The 21,840-nt window shown below is 37.2% G+C and overlaps 2 long non-coding RNA genes across 2 annotated transcripts; one reads left to right on the top strand and one right to left on the bottom strand.

Annotated features, from left to right (window-relative positions):
• Window positions 1-243: 243 nt before the first annotated feature.
• On the bottom strand, window positions 244-21,263 carry LOC110016859. Its single transcript, XR_002292172.1, has 3 exons — window positions 20,523-21,263; window positions 19,380-19,625; window positions 244-1,424 (listed from the first exon to the last, which is right to left on the bottom strand). It is a non-coding gene; the product is annotated as an uncharacterized LOC110016859 (long non-coding RNA).
• On the top strand, window positions 7,080-12,315 carry LOC110016860. Its single transcript, XR_002292173.1, has 2 exons — window positions 7,080-8,889; window positions 9,906-12,315. It is a non-coding gene; the product is annotated as an uncharacterized LOC110016860 (long non-coding RNA).
• Window positions 21,264-21,840: the final 577 nt, after the last annotated feature.

Below are 21,840 nucleotides of genomic sequence, written 5' to 3'. Positions count from 1 at the left end.
GTTTAACAATGAGGAAGGGCGAGGGGAGGCGGTGCTTCTGTGAGTTCACGGAGAAGACGTGTGATTCCTCATAAATGACCCCATGGGAGGCATCTGGAGTGAAGGCTAACAACAGAGAAGCTCAGGGTTCTTTCTTTAAATACTTAAAAGAAATCAGCCCACCAAAAAAAAAAAAAAGAAAAACTGTATTTTTACATGGAACAGCTTGTAAAGTTTTTGATCATTTGTTTAGCTCATGATGTGGGTGGGCACTGCAAGCCCTATGAATCTTTTTCCTCTTTCAGTGTAAATGCCATCTTCCAAGAGCCATAAAAACCCCATTAAATAAGCATAAGGGTATCTTGATTAAAAAAATATTAAGAGTTTGGCTGTGCCCTGCCTGCATTAATAAGGGACCTAATTGGTGTGGAATAATAAAACATCAAATGATAGGTCGTCATTCAAGCCATGTAAGAGAAGGATAACGTATTTAAGAGTTTTTTAATAGTGGAAGACTGACACATTGGACGCCATGCTACTTAAAAAAAATATGCATGCTAATTTAAGGGTTTATTTTGTTTCTCTGGAGAACTATCCACTGTGCCGTGCACCAAATCAAGCTCCCGATGATGAGATTCTTGGGAATATTTCAGACCTGGCTGTTTGCTTCAGCTCTTATCAACGTCTTCATCGTATTTCATTTTAAAAGCTGCCGTCTGCACAATAAACGGATGAGGATCGCTGCGTCGCCTCAATCAACAACAACAGAGGCTCTCGGATTTACATTGAGTCCCTATAATGAGCTGTGCTGGCGCGCGTCCTCAGCACAAACACGCACATTCACTCTCATACAAAGCAGAGTAACCGGGTCGTTGCAATTCCTCACCCAAAGTTCTCATTACCGCCGAGGCACTAATGACGCAGCGAGGATCAAGGTGCTGCATGGAGATGAAAGTAGAAATGCAAGGATTTACAATACTTCCAAGATCACGGATAGAGCGCAGCATAAACAAAAGCTTTGCCTGAGGTTAGCACCACCAGGGGATTTGGATTTAGTCTCCTAATTCAGGTCGATTCATCCTCTTTAAAGTTTCTGCACCGAGGAAACAGCTGATGAAGCCCACCAAAGCTACAAACTGCAAGACCTGAACACAAGAACTCAGTCGAAATTTCCAGGGCTCCCGCACAGCGTCTGTGTGGCACTCATTTGTAATCATTATGCCGTCGCCTGCAGAAACCTCACTGTTTCCTCTTTGTGGCAGTAGAACTGAATACACTGTGTAATAGTTCATTAATCAGTGGCGCGGGAATACTTGTCAGCTTGGAACTTGAGGATCCTTGAAGTGCAATCATACCTAATTATAATCATCAAGGCCACTTTTACTTGCAGTTAAGGTCCCAAAGGCCATGAAAACACAACCGGGATGGCTCCGCTCCCGAATTTTCTGTGAGTGACACAGAGAGACGCAGATGTGCTGTAAAATACTGGAAGATGTTTCATCATCTCATAAATATGTAACTATCTTTTATCATTCAAACCTTTAGCCCTCAACCAAAAAAAAAAATCCCCAAACATTATGTGGGATCCTGTGAGTATAAACTGACAGTTCCTCTTCCTCAAGGGAATAATGTAATTACATCAAAGTCCAAGCGTGAGGGCAAAGCATTTATGGTGTTCGTGTTAATGGTTATAAAAGTCTACAGCTCTCACTGAGCATATTAGTTCTCAATAGGGGCTTGAAACGACTGTCTCATAGTTTCAGCTCTATTAATATTTCAAATCATTAACATAGAATTAGTTCACTTTTGTTGTTCTGAAGTGGCACATTTGAGTCTGGAGCCCGCTTCCTTTACATTAATCATGCTCATTAATATAAAGGCTTCTAGTCATTAAAAGATCATAAAAAATGAACTTTAGTTGCTCTGATACTTTTTTTGTTGTTGCAAACCTCTAAACGTATGCAAAAATGTAAATTAAAACTTCAATTTAGAATTCGAGATTCAACAGTTTTTGTGTATTCAAATTGACTGAAATTTCGCAGAATAATTGAAGCGTCGAGAAACTCAGAAAGGGTTAGGAATTCTTTTTCAAACTAAAACAAAAGACAACTTTCATTTTGTGGCTCGGCTGCAGCTAAAAAGCTCAAAACTATGACTTCTACACTCAGACTGCTTCTTGTACCATATAGTGAAAACTGTACAATACTTTTCCATTTTTAAGCTAATTGTTTTGGTCAATGCTTTTGTGCGCCCATGCCGTCTCAGCATTCAGTGGGATGCCCATTTAAAAATTTAGTTTCACTGAACTGATAATAAAAACAATCACATTTAATAAATGTAAACATGTTTTGGGTGTTTTTTACTTGTTCTTGTGGGATTATTTTCATGATGGAGGACACAAGGAAATTTAAGCTTAAAATTGCATTTCTGGTTATTTTTTTATTAAAATCATTGTAAATCAGGAGCAGACGGAAAAAAAACTGTGTTTGAAAAAACACAGGTGCTACAGTCGACAGGCCACAAGCTCCCTGCTCTGCTCCGTTCTTAGCCATACAGAATGTCATTTGCACTTCTAAATATTTTTTTTAATAACCCATGTTGTAATTTCTTTGTTCACAGGTTTTAATTAACCTTAATAAAAGTTTCAACTGTTATTTCAATGGAAAATAACAAAACAATTGAACCTTAAAACTGTGTGTGTGTGTGGATGTGTGCGTGTGCGTGTGGGTGTGTGTGTGTGTGCTTGCATGCATGTTTTGGTTTAAATATTTTCTTTAAAAGCTATTCATAAGATAAAAAAGTTTATTATTGTTTGTGTGAATGTCACCATTTCTGGTTCCTGTAATTGTTTATCTGTAAAATTGATTGTTGTAGATTTTTAATATTCAAAAATCTGACCAAATAAATGAATCTCTGAACATTTCTATTCCGTAGAAAAACCTGTAGTCAAGTGGCTCTGTGTAAAAAGCCTAAATGAGTTTATTAATTACATCTTGGACTTCTTTCATGCTTCACCACAAGTAAATTAACGTCACCTTTTGCTTTTTGCAGCAATCAAATTTGAAGCTTTTTCCTTTGCACTACAATGGTTCATTTAAGTCATTCCATGTAAGTTTTAGGCTCTTGGATCAAAGGGAAACTGGATGAAGTCACATTACTGATGACTCAGGCAGCTCAAGTGAAAATAAGCCACTCATCCAAATGGCCTCTGAGAGCTGTGCCCTCCTTCACTAAGCTGCCTCCCCAATTAACTGGGAATTTGGGAGAGCAAAGCCAGGTTGTCTACACAGCAGCTACACCAGCAACCAATCATTCAGCTTAACTGGGTCACAGTAAATCCAGTTGGCTGGTCTTGAGCACTTCAAGGTTTTTTTTTGTGCTTGTAGGCCACAGAGCTTTAGTCCAGCAGCACACATTCAATCACTAGGGGGGCTGACACTGATGAAGTCCCTTTTCTGCACCATAGTTTTAATAAAAGCAGCTGAAGCAGAGTTTGGTGTTCAGCATGAACACTTGGCTCCTCAAAGCAGCTTAGTGAGCTTTAAAGCCAAGCAGGTACATAACTGTGATCCATATTTAAAAATCACAGTTTAATAAAAGAAATGTTTCTGTTACATCCATCTACTTGATAAAACTTGAAATTCAAAGGAGGAAATGCAAGATGCAATCATCCAATCGTATAGAAAAAGGTGCATCTAGACATTTTAAATCCAAACTCTCCAAGTTTTATCAAAGCAGAAGATCATTATTTAGAGACCCACACATGATCGCTCTCTACATTACAACTTGTACCCAAAAGAGAATCATAAAAAATAGTAAATAGGGTGAACAATATATCTTAGTCCCGCACAATGAATATATCTGTACACCAATAAACGGACAACAAATTTTAACTTTATTTGGGCATTCAACATGAATGACTTTGCAAAAAAAAGTAGCTATGGGCAATGAAAATTAAGATTTTTTGTATTGCACATCATATACAGTCTTCTATAGAGATGCATGAAACATTTTACACAATGCAAAAAAAAAACCTCATACTTTAAAAAATAAAGCAAAAAGTAACAGTGATGCTTTGTTCATCACTGAACGTTCAGGCAACCACTTTCAATGTAAAGTCTATGTATATGCACATACAGGGGCGCAACTACCTAATTTCATAGGGGTATGCGGCCACATTACCCCCCCCCCCACACACACACACACTCACACACAAACACACAGACATAAATACACATAAAATGGTCCATCCACCCCTCCTGAAGCCATCTTAACATCCACACAACACTTTTATTGTTTAAAATTATAAATCTCATTACTTATCTGACTGGATTTGACCCAGCAGAACATTTTTGTGAGCCATTTTGAACTTTGTTTTGCCTCATCGATTCCCCAATTTTGTGTGTTGAAGGCCAATCAGAAGGATCTTCTGAGTAATGCATTGCCCCAGCCCTCTCCTCTGTACCTCTCTGTTCTTCTCCTTCTTCATCATCAGCTGATCCTCTCTCTTTCTCTCTATCATCATCATTATCTGAACCTCTCTCCTCGGTCTTCTCTGTTGGGACTGACTTGTCATGTATGTCTGCACTTGTTTCCCTAAAATAAGTGACCAGGTGATCAGAAGAAGTGTAAGCCGGAAAGAGCATCTGGATTTTTGTGACTTTAATAGTTATTCCTACCTGAAGTCATCTCTGCTCTCTTTTCTATCAGATGCATCACCAACCTCATGTCTGTCTCCTTCACCTCTTGCCTGTGTTCTTTTCCACTAAATCATATGGCCAAGCAACAATTAATGTTTAAAACAATTAAACGTCTTGCTAATGCATGGTTTTTTTTAATGAAGAATACTATTTAAAATTGACTAACTTTGTATGAACTGGCTTTGCCCTGAACGTCCATCGTAAGACCAGCCTGTTTCTTTCCTCCATCTGTCCTGACTCTTTTTCACTCTTCTTTTCTTTCTCTCCATCTTCACAGCTGTGTGACATAAACTTTGTGTGAGGAAGATTTTCAAAGAATACAGTGACTAAACTAAACTATATGTAAAAATAAAAACATTTTTAATTTTAAATTATATTTGTATTGGATATCTGTGGTTGATAGAATAAAATAGATTTCTTTATTGTTGTTCAACATCTCCAAATGTTCAGCTAAAATCCAAAGTGTCGTTCAGCCAAAGTGATATTAAAAGCAAAAGGCTGTGAACTAAATAGCCGCCCAAAAAAATATTATTATCCAAACTTTTAACAGTATAAAAAGAAACAAAAACACCATCTAAGCCACCATCACACATACTTCTCCCTCCTTCTACCCATAGGAGCAGCTTTAATCATTATTTAGTGCCGTTACAGTCAAAGGATAAAAACCTTTTCAGTGTTTTGGTACATCTAGTTAAAAAAATTATTTAAAAGAAAATCAGCACAAACGAGCTCCTTTTTCCTCTTTATGATTATTGATACTGTAAATCAGGGGGGTCAAACTCATTTTCACTGAGGGCCACATCAGCATAGTGGCTGTCCTCAAAGGGCCAGATATAACTTAAACATGTCACTTCATGTAATGAAAAATAAACGTAACAACTCCTTAATGTTAAATAATATTATTTATTTATTATAACCTTTTTAAAGTGAAAATCACAGTTGCATAGAAAACATATGTTTGCTTGTTACTCTAGCATAAAACCTTTTTAAATTGATTCTGTCAGGTTAATGGTCCTAATGTATAATTGCCTAGTCTGATATTTCAAGTCCAATACCCCCTAGATATGAATAAATACACACCAATTTTTATTTTTATTTTGAGAAATTAAAAACTTTGATGCTCTTGCAGGCCACATAAAATGACATGGCGGTCTTCATTTGGCCCGCGGGCCTTGAGTTTGACACATGTGCTGTAAATCCTGTTCAGTACAGCTGCAAGACCCTTGATAACACAAAGGATAAACCCACATGAACAATGTTATCTGATGCTTCCTGAGATCACAGATCTTCCAAGTGTCGTTTCTCCGTGATGGACTCTGTTCATTTTATCGTTTTACACAGGAATGTAAGTCTGTCACTCTGACTTTTCAGCATTAATTTTAAAAAAATAAATCTTCTTCAGTAATTGGACAAATCTGAAGGTAACTAATTGTCACCTTCTCCCGTTTCTCACAGCCAGGGTGCTTTGTGTTGTTAATGCCTCCTCTGTGTGACGCCAAATGCAGAAGGACGTCAAAAGGCAGGAGGAACGAGACAACAGGAAAAAGGGATTGTTCTTTGGAAATGAAATGTGTCATTTCTCCTTGCAGGTAAACGAGTGTGCCCGTGCACAGTTTTCAAATGATTTTGATGAAAGAGTGGTTTCAAGCCCACCAGAAGATGAAAGACATGTCTGCTACCCTCTCCGGATTCATCACTCTCAATTCAGATGTCCTTTATGCACTCCTCTTCCATGTCTTCCCTCCATCCTTGCCCTCACAAGCCCTCAAAGGTAATCAAGCGCTGATCCAAATCTCCCCTGCTCATGGTTCCATGAAGCCATCTTCACCCAGAAATGGGAACTTACTGGACGACACTACGCTCAGAGGACTTTGAGAGGCAAGGTAAGGAATAACAGCTTCATTTCAGAGGTGAAGAAAGTGAACGTTTTTGCAAAATATGTTTTCACGCAGCAATAAACTGTAATATACTTCTACAATTCCTATTTGAATTAGGTTCTTAAAAAGGTTTACAGGACTTTCCATCTTTTTATTTTCTATATTTTCTTGTCTGTGCTCCGCAACACTCACAGTGAGTAAATTGGGCGAGGTTTGATGGGTGAGGCAGCCTGCTGTGCTGTTTCTCTTTGTACTTGACTGTTTCCTTGTGTTGTGTTTTTGTTTTCACATCGTATTCCATCATCATTATCGTCTCTGACTGTCTCCATCCGATTAGGTTTGAGTTTTTTCTCTAGACTTGGCAGAAAGACTGTTGAAGGCCACTTTATGCATGCAGTAGGTAACTTGGAAACATCAAAACAAGTTGAAAACCTTTTTATCTGATTTTTTGCTTTTTAATAAAAAGCTTTATATTTGGCATTGCATGATTTTTTAATAAAGAAAAAGCAATTTGTTTCTTTAATGTTTATTTGCAATTTAAGTGAATTTCTTTGAAACAAAGAGAATAAAAGTTTGAAGAGTTGCTGGTTGTATCATAAAGTCAGAAATGCTGTGGTGTCATTGGCCTGCAGAACATGGCTGCAGCCCTTCCTGAAAGGCTTGATAACCTTCTCATGGCCACTTTTTTTTCTGGCAGAAGGGCATAAAAGGAGAGAAGAGGCCATAGAAAACGGAGGATCTATTTCACAGATCATCAAGCATCAAAGGCATGCAGTGTGTCAACAGCCGGTCTAAGCAGAAACACCGTCATCATAAATTCCTTGAAGATCCCCTAAAGAAGATCGAGTGATTTGGGAATTTATGGGAATGAATTTCTTTTTTGTCCTGGGACCTCCCCTTCATCTATTGAGAGAGATAAATGAAAGCTGAGGGGATATGTGTTGTGCAGGGTGATGAACTGTGTGAATGCTCAGAATGAATCTCACTGAACCTGTCTGTCACACACACTTACTGTCCTGTAAAGATGCTATTTATACTTTCAACCCGTTCAGTAAAAGAACGCATTTGGAAAAGCTTCTTCTTCTCCTGACATTCGTATACTGATCTTCACTTTGGATTTTCATCTCAGTTGCAATTGTCTGTGCAGATTCTCATTCATCCGGGTTGATTCCTTGCTGCGATCCAGCAGATAAGTACCACAAAATGTTGTGTTATTTCTGGGCAAAAAATGCATGAGACAACATTAAACGTGATGAGTTGTATGCTCAAACATGAGACTGCAACATGTTGAAATCATTGGAATGTGGTGATTAGCTTCATGAATCTGACAAGATCCACCTTTAACCATAGACAGTAAAGCTCACTGGACAGCTTGACCCCTCCCCCCTTGTGTTCCAAACAGGTAGTACTTGTTGGCCCCAAGAAGCCAAAATCCTTCTATTGAGAAATAAACAGCTAGTTTATTGCTAATCCTATGTTAGTTCCTATTAAACATTGCTAATCCTATGTTTTGTTTTCATTATATTTTTTCTTTATCGCAAGTTAATTCAAGTTATAAACTGTTATGAACAAGTTATCAAGTGTTGTCCGCTGGCTCCCACCGTGAACGTTTGATTGGCAGATTTTCCCGAGCAGCTTTCAGTGGAAAGGGTGTGGACTTCAGACAAGCTTACTAATGTTTAGGGACAGTTGCCCTAGAAACGTGACTCAGACTGACTCAGACCAATCACTGTAGACTGGCTCCAAATGGCGGTGCCCGCATCACAGAAAAATATGAACTGAAATGACTTCATTTTGCTAGATGTTGTCTACAGTACATTTTTCATTTATCTTTTCATCAGTAATAAAGTCATCATGTAATTGTGCATAACTATCCCACAAGCTTTATTTACTGTAGTTTCCTGAGTTGTTGCATTCTTAGTGTTTCACCGTAACGACAATAAAATTGAAATTATAAACGAATGACTAATATAATTTGCAATTTCGCATATATACTACTATATAGTATAGTCTACATTGTGCTTTTTCCTCTGGGTTTTTTAAATATTTTATATATATTATAATATTTTTTTAAGTCTTTTTTTATATCATACGGTAATTAGTGTCACATACTCCTTTTCTGTCCTCAGATGCGCTGCTGAAGTTTCTCAGTTTGTCCTCTGCAAATCCTCCTGTCACTTCCACATCAGCAGCTCATCTCAGCACTGATGCGGCAGCATCAAGCGCCGCTCCAGTCATCTCCACCTCAGCGGTGCAACTCAAAAGTGATGCAGCAGCATCAAGCGCTTTTTCTCCTCCAATAGACCCAGGTCACTGGCCATCTCCTCAACTGGGTAAGGTAACTGCAGGCTAACTGCTACCTGCTTTGAGAATCTCTGCCATTCTTGAAATCAACTACAGTACAAGAACGTCTAAGTGGATTTGCCATGATAAGTGTGAACCATGAGGTTTAAAAACAATTGCCACATGATGAGGTTGTGAATGACTTTGCTGCAATTAAAAACAGGAGAGTAAAGCTGTTGCAGGTTTAGTCAGATTGAGGAGGAGGTGGAGTTGTAGGTTTTAAAGAAATTCAAATTAAGGCTGTAGCAAGACCACCTTGTCTTTGTAAGATCAACTTTTAAATACAAAGAAATAATTATCCTTTTTTGTGTCTACTTGCTTCTTTAATATCTTATTTTTATGAGCTAATATCACATTTTTACATGTTTTATTACTTTAAGCTACAGTTTTTATGTTGTAATTAAAATTTTTAAATTGTTATTTTTTTGTATTTGTTTCTTCAATTCCAAGTATTTGGATGTTCAATTGCATTATTTAAATTGAAAAATTGCATAGACAAAGTTTTGAAGTGGCTTGTGAGTATGTGTACACCAGCAGTGAAATTTACTGTGATCCAAGGGGGCACCACCAAAAATCTTGCCTAAGGCACCAAATTGTCTAGGCCCGGCCCTGTAAGTACACCTTGAAGTGCAGAAAAACGGTTGTGTTAGGTTTTTAGATTTAGCTTTTTTCCCCTCACAGAAATGCTAAGACCATATTACACTCTCTACATATTCAACTGCAACTCTTTTAGTGTCTATTAGTTTAGGGTTTTGAAAGTTTAGTTTTAGCAGTTTTGTCAAGTTTATATTTATTTTATAAAGTCTACTCTAAAATCTGCCATCTGTTTGCCTGACCTGAGTGGTTTCTGTGTTATAGGCCGACTCATAGCTTTAGCTCCATACCAGTTGTGGCGTTATTTGATAAGCTTTTATGATCCTTCTTCTCTCCTCTATTCTTGACTATTTATTTATCATTTAGTTCTTGATACCTTCATGAGTTGTCCCTCTTTTTCACTCCCCTCCAGGGGAGACGGAGTCATTCCAGATTCCTGTTGGCTTGTCCGTGCTCCTGTACTTGGCCGTGGATCTCGCCTCTGGCTCGTCTCACGCCCCAGCCGTCCCCCAGTTCCCTCTTGATGAAGCCTATTTGCTGGACTGTTCAAACATTTAGTTGTAGAGTTAGATAAGCTAAATCTTCTCTAAGAGTTCTAGTACATTGGCTATCCATCCTGGGAGAGGATCCCTCCTTCATGTGGACATCCCTGAGGTTTTTTCTTCTTTTTTTCCTGGAATCTGTTTTTTTAGGAGTTTTTTTCTTACCAACAAGGAGGTCTAAGGCAATGCCCAGTTTAGCATAGTCTGTTTAGTTTATTTTAGAGTCAGCTATTGTATTTTATAACTGATTTTATGTAACAATTGATGAAGCCAGTAGAGACAACTGGGTTGTAATATTGGACTATATAAATGAAATGGAGTTAAATTGATATCTCTAATATAAACTTAGATCAAGGAATGAGCATCTTCCCAAATAAAGAAAGCCCCAGGAATGCTTTCACATTAGTCAAGGGACGTGAATCATTTTGGCGAGGAGTGATGAAAAACTGTCACTCGAAATTTAATTTAGTTTGATTTTACACCTGAGTGAACCAAACCAGGAAATAACATGCAGTCACAACAGCTGCTCATGTGCAGGTGGTGCTTCAAGTAAACAGCTCTAAGTCTATATAAAGAAATCATTGTTGTGTGAATAATGCATTTTCAAAATTAGCTAAATGTCAAGGTTACATTCTTAAAAATGGGCAACTTTTCAAAGCCAAAGTATTTTAATAATCTCAAAGCACCCTTCATTGTTATCTTTTATTTTATTTTAATAATTTTTTCCAGTTCCTATTTCATTTAATAATCATAAATTAATATCAAATGAAAGATTAATTTGTGTAAATATAAAATTTGAGAGGCCAAGGAAAGTGTGTCATATTGTGATGTCTTGCTAGGACTGATGCAGCAAATAAATGTTTTTGAGAAGAAAAAAAAAACTCTGGAAAAAAGCTAGAAATTTCATATGAAGCCTAAATTTGTTCTGCACTACATCCTAAAAAAATCTGGAAGTGTTAGTAAAACTTTAAAGGCTCTGATATTTTTTTCAGAACACTCCTTGACATTGCTGATTTCAGAATAAAAGCAGATTTAATAGCTCTTTAGCTAATTGAAGGCTTAGATCACTGCTTTTAACAGTGCCGTATTTTAGACTTTTTTTTTTTTAGTCTTTTAGTGTACAAAAAGGAAAATTAACACACTTACCGGGTTGCTTTTTTGTTTTGTAAGAGCTCAATTGTGCCTTTTGAGGGGTTTATTTTTGATCAGTTGGATTGCCCCAAAAACTCTCACTTCAATTTATTTGGTACACTTTCATTTTTTCAAATGAAGTGTGTTATAATGTTCATTCCTAACTATGACCTAACATGGGTAAAAAAAAATAATGAATTCGATCCCACGAAACAATAATTCGTTCCTATGAAATAATTTGTTCCCACGAAATAATGATTCACGTGATAAGTCGGATGTGAGCAATACTCGGAAAAGTGCATCTTGGGTCAAATTATATTAAATTGAAAACACTTTATTTTCAGAGTCAAATGTAAATTTGTGTTGTGGGTTCTACACATTTCCCTTACATGGGTTTTCCTGTAGTGTGATTCTTTCCCAGTCGTTACTGCAGTTTTAATGCCTTTCGCTCAGTCCTCGGCTGGCGAAATGCAAAAGGTTTACAAGACTTGACAGACTCAGCCATTAAAGATGGCTTCTCTTCGCCGCTACCTGGCATGCTTTTGCAGTAAGTGAGCATAGCTGTCAAATTTGGCTGTCTCTGAGCAGAGAGTTGTCCTCCTGTAATTCAGGCAGACTCAAATTGTGTATTTTTCCTGAAATCCGTGGCTGTTAAAACCATTTGTTGGAATTGCAATTGAGTTCCTGTCATTATTGACATTGGATTGTACAATATATAGGAAGTGAAAGATGTTCTTTTTTACTCTGTCTTTAATAATCTGGGATGTTAAGCCAACCCTGTGGGGCAAACTACAAAAGCAGAGCCTATTCTGATCTGAATGGGGGATCTAAAATGAGAAGAAGGTTTTAGAAACCTGGAAGACAGGCTGGAACGAAGGTGGAGCTGCCCCTTAGTCGGACAGTTTGTGACCTTGACTGTCTTAACACGTCCTTGGATAAAGTTCCTAACCCTGTGCTGCCGCTGATGTGCTCATTATGTGACAAATGAAGACTTCAAAAGGCTATTAGAGAAAACTGTATGGAATTAGATGCATTGAAAAGTGCTTTGGGTGGTGAACTAGACCTTACATGCAATCCATTTTCTATTCATAAAGCTTAAATGCTCCAAGATTTCTGCTAGGCTTTAATAAAGGAGTGCTGTAATTACCATTCGTTTTCTCTCTAATTATTCTTTCAGTTGTGCGCTTCTTTAGGAATTCCATGCTCACAATCTCACTAAAATCATTTTAAAACAACCAGGGTTGACAAAAGTGGTGCGCAGATTCTTCATACTACTACTTTTTCAGGTTTAGAGGACCCTTGCTCTTTACATTTTATTTAAATCAAATAAAAGAAACAGATAAATACCCTTGGAATTTTATTTCAAATGACAGTCAATGATGATGAACCCGCCATTTCCAAGACTCTACTTTTGGGTTAGAAATTTTAAACATAAGCTTGAAAAAAAAAAAAAAAAACATAAAATTATCAACTTACAAAATTACTGCCGTTGTTTAGCTGTCTGAAAGCAGCTAAGGGACTAAATCAGGGGTCTGCAAACTGAGGCTGCAGAGCCACATTTTTACACTTCCATTGTGGGTCTCTGGTTGAAGAAAAATAAAGCGATTTTTATTTCTTAAAAGTAACACATTTTTCAAATTAGAAGATGCATTTCGTGAAACTAAATAGTCAGATGAGTCAAAATTGATTCAATTCATTCAGCAATAATGCTCCTACAATTCATCAAGCAGTACAGCTTTGTAGTTCATCAAAGTCAAAGCAAAACAGTTTGACAGATGTTTGAGTGCAGTGTACCACAGAAAATCTGTTCAAGCACAACTTTAATTCATACATGAGATGCGCCGGATTATAAGGTACTGTTCATTTTTGAAAATCAAAGGATTTTAGGTGAGCTTCAAGTTCAAAAATAGGGTAAGGATCACTGGGCTCTGATTGAAATTTGGTTAGGTTTACAAATTTTCGGGTAAAAAAACTGTCAAACGTTATCAACTCTTTCATATTTATCAAAACAATATGCCAATACTTTCTTTATGCTTATGTTTTTATTCATCCCAACATAATTTCAAAGCAGTGCCATTGTTTTCGAAAGGGGGAAGTCAGATTTTGTGGCTCCTGCCAGGTTGAGGTCAGTGAGAAATCAATCTAAGTGCCTCCTTGAGTGTTGAAGGTTGCAGACCCCTGGACTAAATCCCCAAAGTAGAGATTTCCTGATGCTTGCTATCAGCAAAGCATCCCTTGTAGTGTGAGTGATCCACTCAGATTCAACACTTTTGTCTCAGGCCCTTCCTTTTTCAAGGATTTATTGTGACTCAGGGAAGGTACCGGCATTAAAAAATAACAAATTCTTTTTTCAGCGAAGACCTAAACTTTGTACAAAATCAAATAAAATGTGTTCAAGAAATGTAAGAAATTAATTTTATAAATAAGAAATTCAGGTAAAATGAGCTTGATCACATTTAAGCCTTGTGCCATCCTGTGGGGTCCTGATGACCTGATCCTTTCATTGACGTGTTCTCCCTACCGTGACAAAGGTGGATAAAGGTGGAAAGATTTCATGTAATCCATGGACACCAGTGAAGATCACAAATCATTGAAGAACAAAGGATTAGCACAATGTCTTGTGGGGTCTAGATGACCCAACTCCCAATGTTAAAGTGCCTAGGATAGCACAAGGGATATCATGTAGAAGAATAAATAGGTCTAATCAGCCAACATAAAAAGGATGTTCTGGCCAACCTTCTTCTGCTTTGCAGCTTTTGCAATACCTAAAAAGTAGGTCAAACTTCTCTGAAGTGCTTCAGAAATGCCTCTAGTGGAAACAAATTTCGCGCCTGTTCCACTTCAGTGATTAGATTTGAATTAATTTTTGCAGTATGCCAATTTTTGGAGATAATATTTCCAGAAATGTGCATATTTTCCAACAATTTTTCCCATCTCCAAGCTTTTATGAACCCTCATCATTTACAACAGGGGTCTTTGAAATGACGCAGGTCTTACCCTCGGTGGGGTAAGTAAGTCATTCCCTTCAAACTATTAATTAAACATGATGGCACAATGAATCTTACATTCTGACTTCATAACAGCTCTCTGGGGTAAAGTGAGCTGCAACACAACATAAGAGAGCTCTAATCTGAGCTCCATTTATGGTGATCCTCACTGACCAGCAAATGCGTGAAAGAAGTGAAAGAATATGCCGTCCTCGTCTTTATGAACAGCAACAGGAAGGAATTTTAAGCTGCTTTGTGATTTGGATCACAGCATCCATATAATACGTACTAATTTGGCAACTCATTACGGGGCAAATTACTTTGTGGTGGAAAGCCATATCAAGGTTTTATTACCGCTGTGGCAGATGGTTAATGGCCCTCATCTGTGATAAGAAAAAGCTTATAATGATCAAACATTCCAGGAGGGGGTGCTGTGTGATGGATGACAGCTGAATGATAATTCAGCAGCGCTTTGTCGGTGCCAAAAAAACGGAAACATTTCGGATTCATCAGGAAGACGGAATCGCAAACGCACCGTGAGCGCTAACAAACACCGCGACTCATGGTTTGAAGTTTGTCTTCTGACCGACAGCCTGAGCCAGACAGCCAGCTCTCATATCAAAGCGGAAGATCTCATTAAAACAACATCTAGGAAACACAAAGCTAAAATAGCAACAACTATCACACCTGAAATTTCACTGCTCCTCCTGCCTTCCTGCAATCATAAATAAATCCCCATGAAAGCCTTTTCAACGGGAGAGCATTAATGTCATGAAAACATTTGGAAAACTGATCTTGTTATCTTAAGCACTACATTTTTTTTACCTTAAATTCATTCATTTTTGTATGATAAAAAGTAGATTGATCTAATTATTAGCGTCTTCAGCTAAAAAAAAAAAAAAGACTTCTTTGTGAAGGCTAATAGTCCCTTTTACAGAGAAAATGGTCAAATTTCTTTAGAAGAAGACAAATCGTTTCAATGGCTTTCATCTCCATTTAGGAAATTACCCTTTTAGCTTAAGTGCTCAGATGAATCTGCTTAAAACTAAACTTATCACAGTTTGTGCTCCGCCCTCTTCTTTGTGGTCCTGGGTGACTGATTTGTTCCTGAAGTCGCTGTTATTGGGTTTTTTTTTATTTTCTTTTTTTATTCTTTGACAGTTTAAGTTAATGAAGGGAGCAAAGCTAATGGCTGGTCAGAATGTAACTCATCTGATCACCTCAGATAAAGCCAACCTATTAAAAGGATTCATATAAAAACAGGGAGCATTTGAAAGGAGCTGGAACTCTGATTGCAAAGAACTTTATGATGTAAAACAGACAAGTCGGTGTGGGTTTGCATGAACCCCCTACAGCTGTACTTCTATTCACCATTTTGACTAAACCATTCGACTTCCCCGTTCCTGCTGTCTGCCGCTGTTTGACAATGGCAGTCCAGGCCGTTGGTGACTGAAAATTGTGTCCAACTTGACTCAGGTCATTTGGAACCACAGGCAAGGAGGCCCTCTACTGCACTGGATCATTTTTGGTTCAAACCAGTAAACTTGGCAACACATTTAGTTTTTTTAATCCTGCGGTTGTCAAAATCACAAACTTTGTTTAAAAAAAAAATAATGCTAGAATATGGCCACTGACAAGTAGGGGTGTAACAATTAATCGACTTCAAGAATTGATTTATATTCCGACAATCCGGCAAGGTGCCATCACAGCGGACATCACACACGTGATGCCATCAACAACAAAAAACGATCAAGCCATCATTCCAGTTCAATGTGTGGAAATTCACTTTGAATTTAGCAAAGACGTGAGGTCAATTTAATGTGCACTTAATAATCTTGCAATTAACAAAATGGATCCTGGAAAACTTCGCCTGCACTGTGTTTTGGCTAACGTCCTGGTTCCATTTTTAGGTCAGTACATCAGATTGTTCAAAATAAACCAATACCGACTATGAATCGGATCATCAACTACAAATTATATTTTATTTTAACTTTTTGCCCATGTTTGAAAAGATTTGATGAAGGTGGCACATCTAAGAAGCCTATTTAATGGCTCCAAATGAACCTAATGAAACCAGTTTGCCATGTGAACAGTTTGTTTACTTCTTCTGGATATTAGTACCGATAAGCAAATAATGTTTTAGAGTTTGATAGAAATGCTAAACCATATTATGTAGGAGTATTAGCATTCTACAGAATCACAGAGAGAATGAAGCAGAATGACTGGGCTGTAGCATTTAGCTCAAAGCTCCATTGTGCCAAAAAATACTCCCCAACAAAGCTGCTCTCTGCTGCTTCTACTCTTGATCCTCAATCCAAAGTGTTTACATCAATACTGGATTGAGTGCTGAACAAGGGTGATAAAGGACTCACAAAAACATATCTGCTTGGTTGGAAAACTTAAAGGGAATCTTGCTGTTCCTTTGAAACTAAAGCTTGGTTTCTCCGGGTGCAGAATCCCAGATAATGGGGTTGCAAAAAATAATGTGATTCCAGACGATTTATAACAATCAAAGCAAGAATCCACCAAGAAAGATGGAGCTATTTCACAGACCAAGAGCTAGACATCACCAGCGCTTTAAGTGTGGCTCTTATTTCCACTTTTCATTGCAAGAAAGAATAGTGATTTAAAGCTTCATCTCCAGACAGGTGCTCTCATAGCCATCATCCATTCCCATTAGGCTTTAGTCACACCCACTGATCCAAGTGAAAAATAAAAAGAAAAGGTCCTAAATGTTTGAAAGCATAAAAATCCCTCTTTATGTAGAAATATCAAACTTATTTATTTTGTTCTTGAACATATAACAAGGAGAAAGTTTAAATTAACGTCTTTCTTTAAAGCTAAACACTGGCATACATGATGAAATATGCCTGCACATCTGTTCCCTCTGGATTACACATGAAAGCTTTATAAATATTTCTCTGTTGTCTGCAATGGAAATATGATAATGTGGCCCTTTGGGGCTGAGATGCATGAAGACAATAGAAAGAATCCACGAATTCTTCCGGGTAGAAAAATTGATGTGGAAAACAAAAAAATCCACACACAATTGCATCTTTCCACTGCAGTCTTCACTTCTGGTATCTGCAGAGACTAAAGCTGCTTTTAGTTTCATGCGCAACCCCTTTTAAAACGGTTTTAGACACATTCAGTGTCCTTTACGCATCTTACAGCATCTTCACAGAAGACAAAAAAGCTAGTTTAGACTTTCAGTTTTCTCACTTTTATTTATTCTCGTATTTGTGGTTCAAATATAGTATTTTTTTTTCTACTTCACGACAATTTGAATAAAGAAATACTATTTTAAGCGTCTTTTTTTTCCATCATCATGAAAAAATTCTACAAGAACATGTTAAAAACACCCAAAAATACAATTTTCAACAAAGTATTGTTGAATATTGTTTGAACCCCGTCTGATGCTTCCCACATTCACATGTATAAAACAGAGGGCAAGGAAAAGGAAGGGATGAGACAAACTGCAGAAATTTGCCTCCATCTGCTGGAGGAACTGTGGCATTACATTTATCGGCCTGGTGAACAGGAGATCAGTTTACTTTCTGGTCTATTGATCATTTAAAACTGCAGAAATAATTTCTTAAACAAACTTTTTAAACAGGGAAACTCATTACTTATGAAAATATAGACTGCTATAAAAATTGACATCTGGATTCCAGCCAAAGGTCACAACTGTTGTGAAGAAAGAAAAAAGTATGATTTTGTGTTTTCATTAACAAAATTTCAGTTACATTTACCTCACAGCTGCTTAATACGACTTGAATTCGTTAAAGAAAAAAATGAAAACAGACTTCCAATTAAATGATCCTCAGTCAAAGCAAAGCAAGCAAAGTCTCAGTTAAAGCAAAATAAGCAAACATGGCCTTAAGTAAACATTAGGTACTTTATTGGACCTTCGGCTATTGTGAGATTTTAAAGATTGTGCGTTCAGAAGGAATAAGGATGCTTTGGGTTTTTTTCATGATCTTTCTTTTTTTCAGCATCACTCATCAACTTGTACAGAAATGTCAATTGTGCTTCCAGAAACCACTGTGAGTGAACACAAACCACAGTGTTGGAAGATACTGTTTCAAAGTACAGAGGGGTTCTGTGGTCACATGTCCAAATCTGACATAAAATGTGTGTGTTTTTTAGGGTCTGTCATGATCAACATGTGGTCTTATGACGTTGGCTGTTCACAATGACGTAGGATTGACACTGACCCCTTCATTAATCAAGTTTTTATTCAAAATTGAACGTGAAGGTTTCAAAAACGCTTTTAGCTTTGACATTTTTGGTTTGAAACAAACATAATCACACTTTCTTTTTTTTAAATTGAGTTAAGTTGCTGATATTCCAATAAGTTATTTATTCCATGTTTGTCTTTTAGTTCCTGGGGAGTTATGAATCTTCTATCAATAATTAGGGGCTCTAGTTGTTTTACGCCCCCTGCTTGCCAAGCTGGGAAGTGTATCATTTTTTTGTTTATAAGGGTGTCTGGGTTGTTCCATAATCAGACTTAACGCACGTAATTGTGAAAGCCATTGGAATAATTCTTTGGAAAATTAATTTAGTGGAGCTTCGTCTGACTTTTTTTAGACGTTTTTTCACATAATCTTCACTTTTTTGTTGCTTTGGATAGATTTATACATTGTTTTTCCCACGCATGTTTGATCTTCTTTCAAAAAACATAAAAAATGTCTGATCTCAATTATTGTGAATTTTGCAATTTTAAAAAGGACAAAAGTGTGGAGCTATTGTGTAATATATGCATGTGTGTGTGCGTGTGCGTGTGTGTGTGTGAGATTGGACTAAAATTAATCACTCAACAACTTAATTGAAACTTGACTTAAAAATGCTTCCTTTATCTGGTAAGTCATGTCTTTAACTTTTCAATTTTTACCTTTTGTAGTTTACCAAATGTGTTTTCAATGAAGAATCTACAGGTAATTTCTTTTTTGTGTTTGTGAGTTTTCTGTTAGATGATCACAATAAGCTTGAAACATCCTGCTCCCATTTATTGTGCAGCACCTTTGACAATCTGACTGCTGTTGAATTGCTCGGTGTGATTGTTTCTGGTGATTAAAGTACGTTCCTCCATTCGTTTCTTGTATTTTTTATTCATTGAGCATGTTTTGGTCGAGTCTTTCATGTTGGTCATTGTAATAAACAAATGTTTCCTCCATGTTTTTATCATATTGTGACATGAATCAAGCTTTAAATCTTACTTACTTTGAATCCAATAACACTGTGTGTTCTGCATCCTCAGGGGGAAAGCCAGGTCAGAGGTCAATGCTAATGGACGTCGCCCGGGTGGGATTTCCACTATGCTTCAACTTCAGATGATAAAAAAATAGTCCTGCATGTGATCCATTTTGTGTCATGGAGTGAGGCATGCCTCCCCTGTCATAGGGAGGACCAAATTCCCACGCTGACGCCAAGGCCTTACAGTCTGAGACCAAGGCAAAACAAGGAAGCCTGGAAAGAGGGAATATGGGAAATATGTAGATTAAGCCTATCACAAAGAATAATTCAAAGAAAAAGACCACTCTAATTCAATGAAACTCAATGGAGCCATCATTTAAAGAACACAGAAGATTTTCACAATCAATTTAATATTTTTAATATTAAATGTCCAATAAAAAAAAAACTTAAATTTGTGTTTTTATTTATAGGAAATGACACACTTTTTACAGAAAAATCTGTTTAAATAATGGTAAATTTATGAGCTGAACAGTTATGGGTTATTTTAATCTGTTTGTTTTTCAATTCCACAACTTTTGGTGCATTTTTAGCCCTTAACTCCAGCGAGGCAAGCAGAATGAAGAACTGTCTGTTGTATCAGGGTATTTCTCAGTGATTCAGCAGCACTGAGACTCATTGAGCATCAGTTGCTGTGTGGGTGATTCTCAGTGGCCTCGAGAGGGTCTCAAAGTATCTGTGTGAATTCTGTGTCATGACATCCTGCACTACCACTGTGATTTTAAAGTAGTCTTTTCTGCCATAAGTTTAGCCACAGTGGGGCTGCCGACTGGTCATACAACGAAAAAAAAAAGTCAATTGTATGTCATTTTAACCAGTTTAATAATGCCATTTGCTTTCAATACTAAATTTCTGATCACACAGCTATTACAGAATATCCTCTTTTGTTTAACATAATGATATAACATACCCATTAAATCTTTATTTAAATGGAGTTCCCTGTGAACAAACTCATGTACCTTATGTAACTTATATACCTTACATTTTGTTATTGGGACTCACACGGTCTAAAAATCAAGATACGATTAGATCAAAAACTAAACAAAGATTTCTTATGAGAACATTTTCATCAAAATTAGAACTTTTGCTGTCGGAATTTTGTCCCCTTCTTACCTCAATCTGGTTTATCAGCAGCTTGGACATTTTTTTTTTGTTTTTTGTTTTTTCTTTTTTAATATGAACGATCTGGACTGCACCCAGAAACTTCCAAACCTGGACTCAAGAACAAAAGGCCTGCTTTTGTCAGATGCTTGCGGTTTTGTGCATTTTGCAATCTTTTCACCCACTCTTTCACAGCAAACAAAGCCGTTGGCCATCTTTTGAGTAACTCTTCCTTTTAAAAACTTTAATCCTGTTACAGATCTGACATCAATTAACTTAATTAGTTGTGAGCCGTTCTCCCAATTGAATCTTTTTTGTTTTGTTTTTTTCAGCCGGTTGTTAACCCTGTGACAATTTTGAGCCCTTGAGGGGACATAATCATAATTAGTGTTCTGTTTGGGAAAGATATGAATTCCAGGGATTTATAATACTTCTTGTTTTCATTTTATTTAAATGTGAAGAAAAAAAAACATCTCAACCTTTCCAGAACGTGGTTGTGACGCAGGTTTATTTATTTTTTGCTTTTGATTGAGAAGCTCCACAAACTAACATAATCACACACCTTCCATAATAAGAATTGTTCTCTGTGCGACACAATCATCTCAATAGATTTAGCCAAAAGCCTCATTAAACCACCACAGTCAACACACAAGTAAAAAAAAAAATCATGTTTTACTTTTTCAAATGAGGTTGCCATTTGTTAGTGGTCAGAAGAATACTGCTTCCCTATTGTGGACACAAATATCAGGGTTCTTTTTGTGATGCATTAAATTAGACAGATAGGGGTGTCAGGATCCAGGCTTCAAGGGCCGGTCGGTGTCATGTTTTCCAACCAACCTGCCATGGAATCTCCTTATTGGCCAAACACACCTGATCCAGGTAATTAGCAGCAGATAAGGCAGGATTTCTGGAAAGCCAGCAGGAGACCAGTCCCCCACGCCTGGAATTTGACACCCCTGATTAGTAGAAGGTACCGGTCACATTTTTTTGGGATCATCAGAGAGTCTGGACTTTTTAACATTTAAACTGTATTTGTGGATTCAAGGCATCTCTTATTCGAACATAAATTAACCTCACATACTACCGAGATTTCCTCTGTGGTGTCTAAAGTTTTGTTTTGACGTGCCAGTCCACCTTTTCTCAATACTTTGTAGGTGAATACTAATTTTGGGATGTTTGTATTTTTTATTAAATTTTCTATATGTTGATCATGAAACTGAAGAATAAATGTAGACAATACAGCAGTGGGGGTTGTTTGAGGCGGTCCCAGCTTTCATAAAACAGAACTAGACTGCATTTCCATCACAAAGCCATAAACAGAGACAGCAGC

The sequence above is a fragment of the Oryzias latipes genome, chromosome 17 (assembly GCF_002234675.1).
Source record: "Oryzias latipes chromosome 17, ASM223467v1".
Taxonomy (NCBI): domain Eukaryota; kingdom Metazoa; phylum Chordata; class Actinopteri; order Beloniformes; family Adrianichthyidae; genus Oryzias; species Oryzias latipes.
This window is presented reverse-complemented; position numbering and strand designations above follow the sequence as displayed.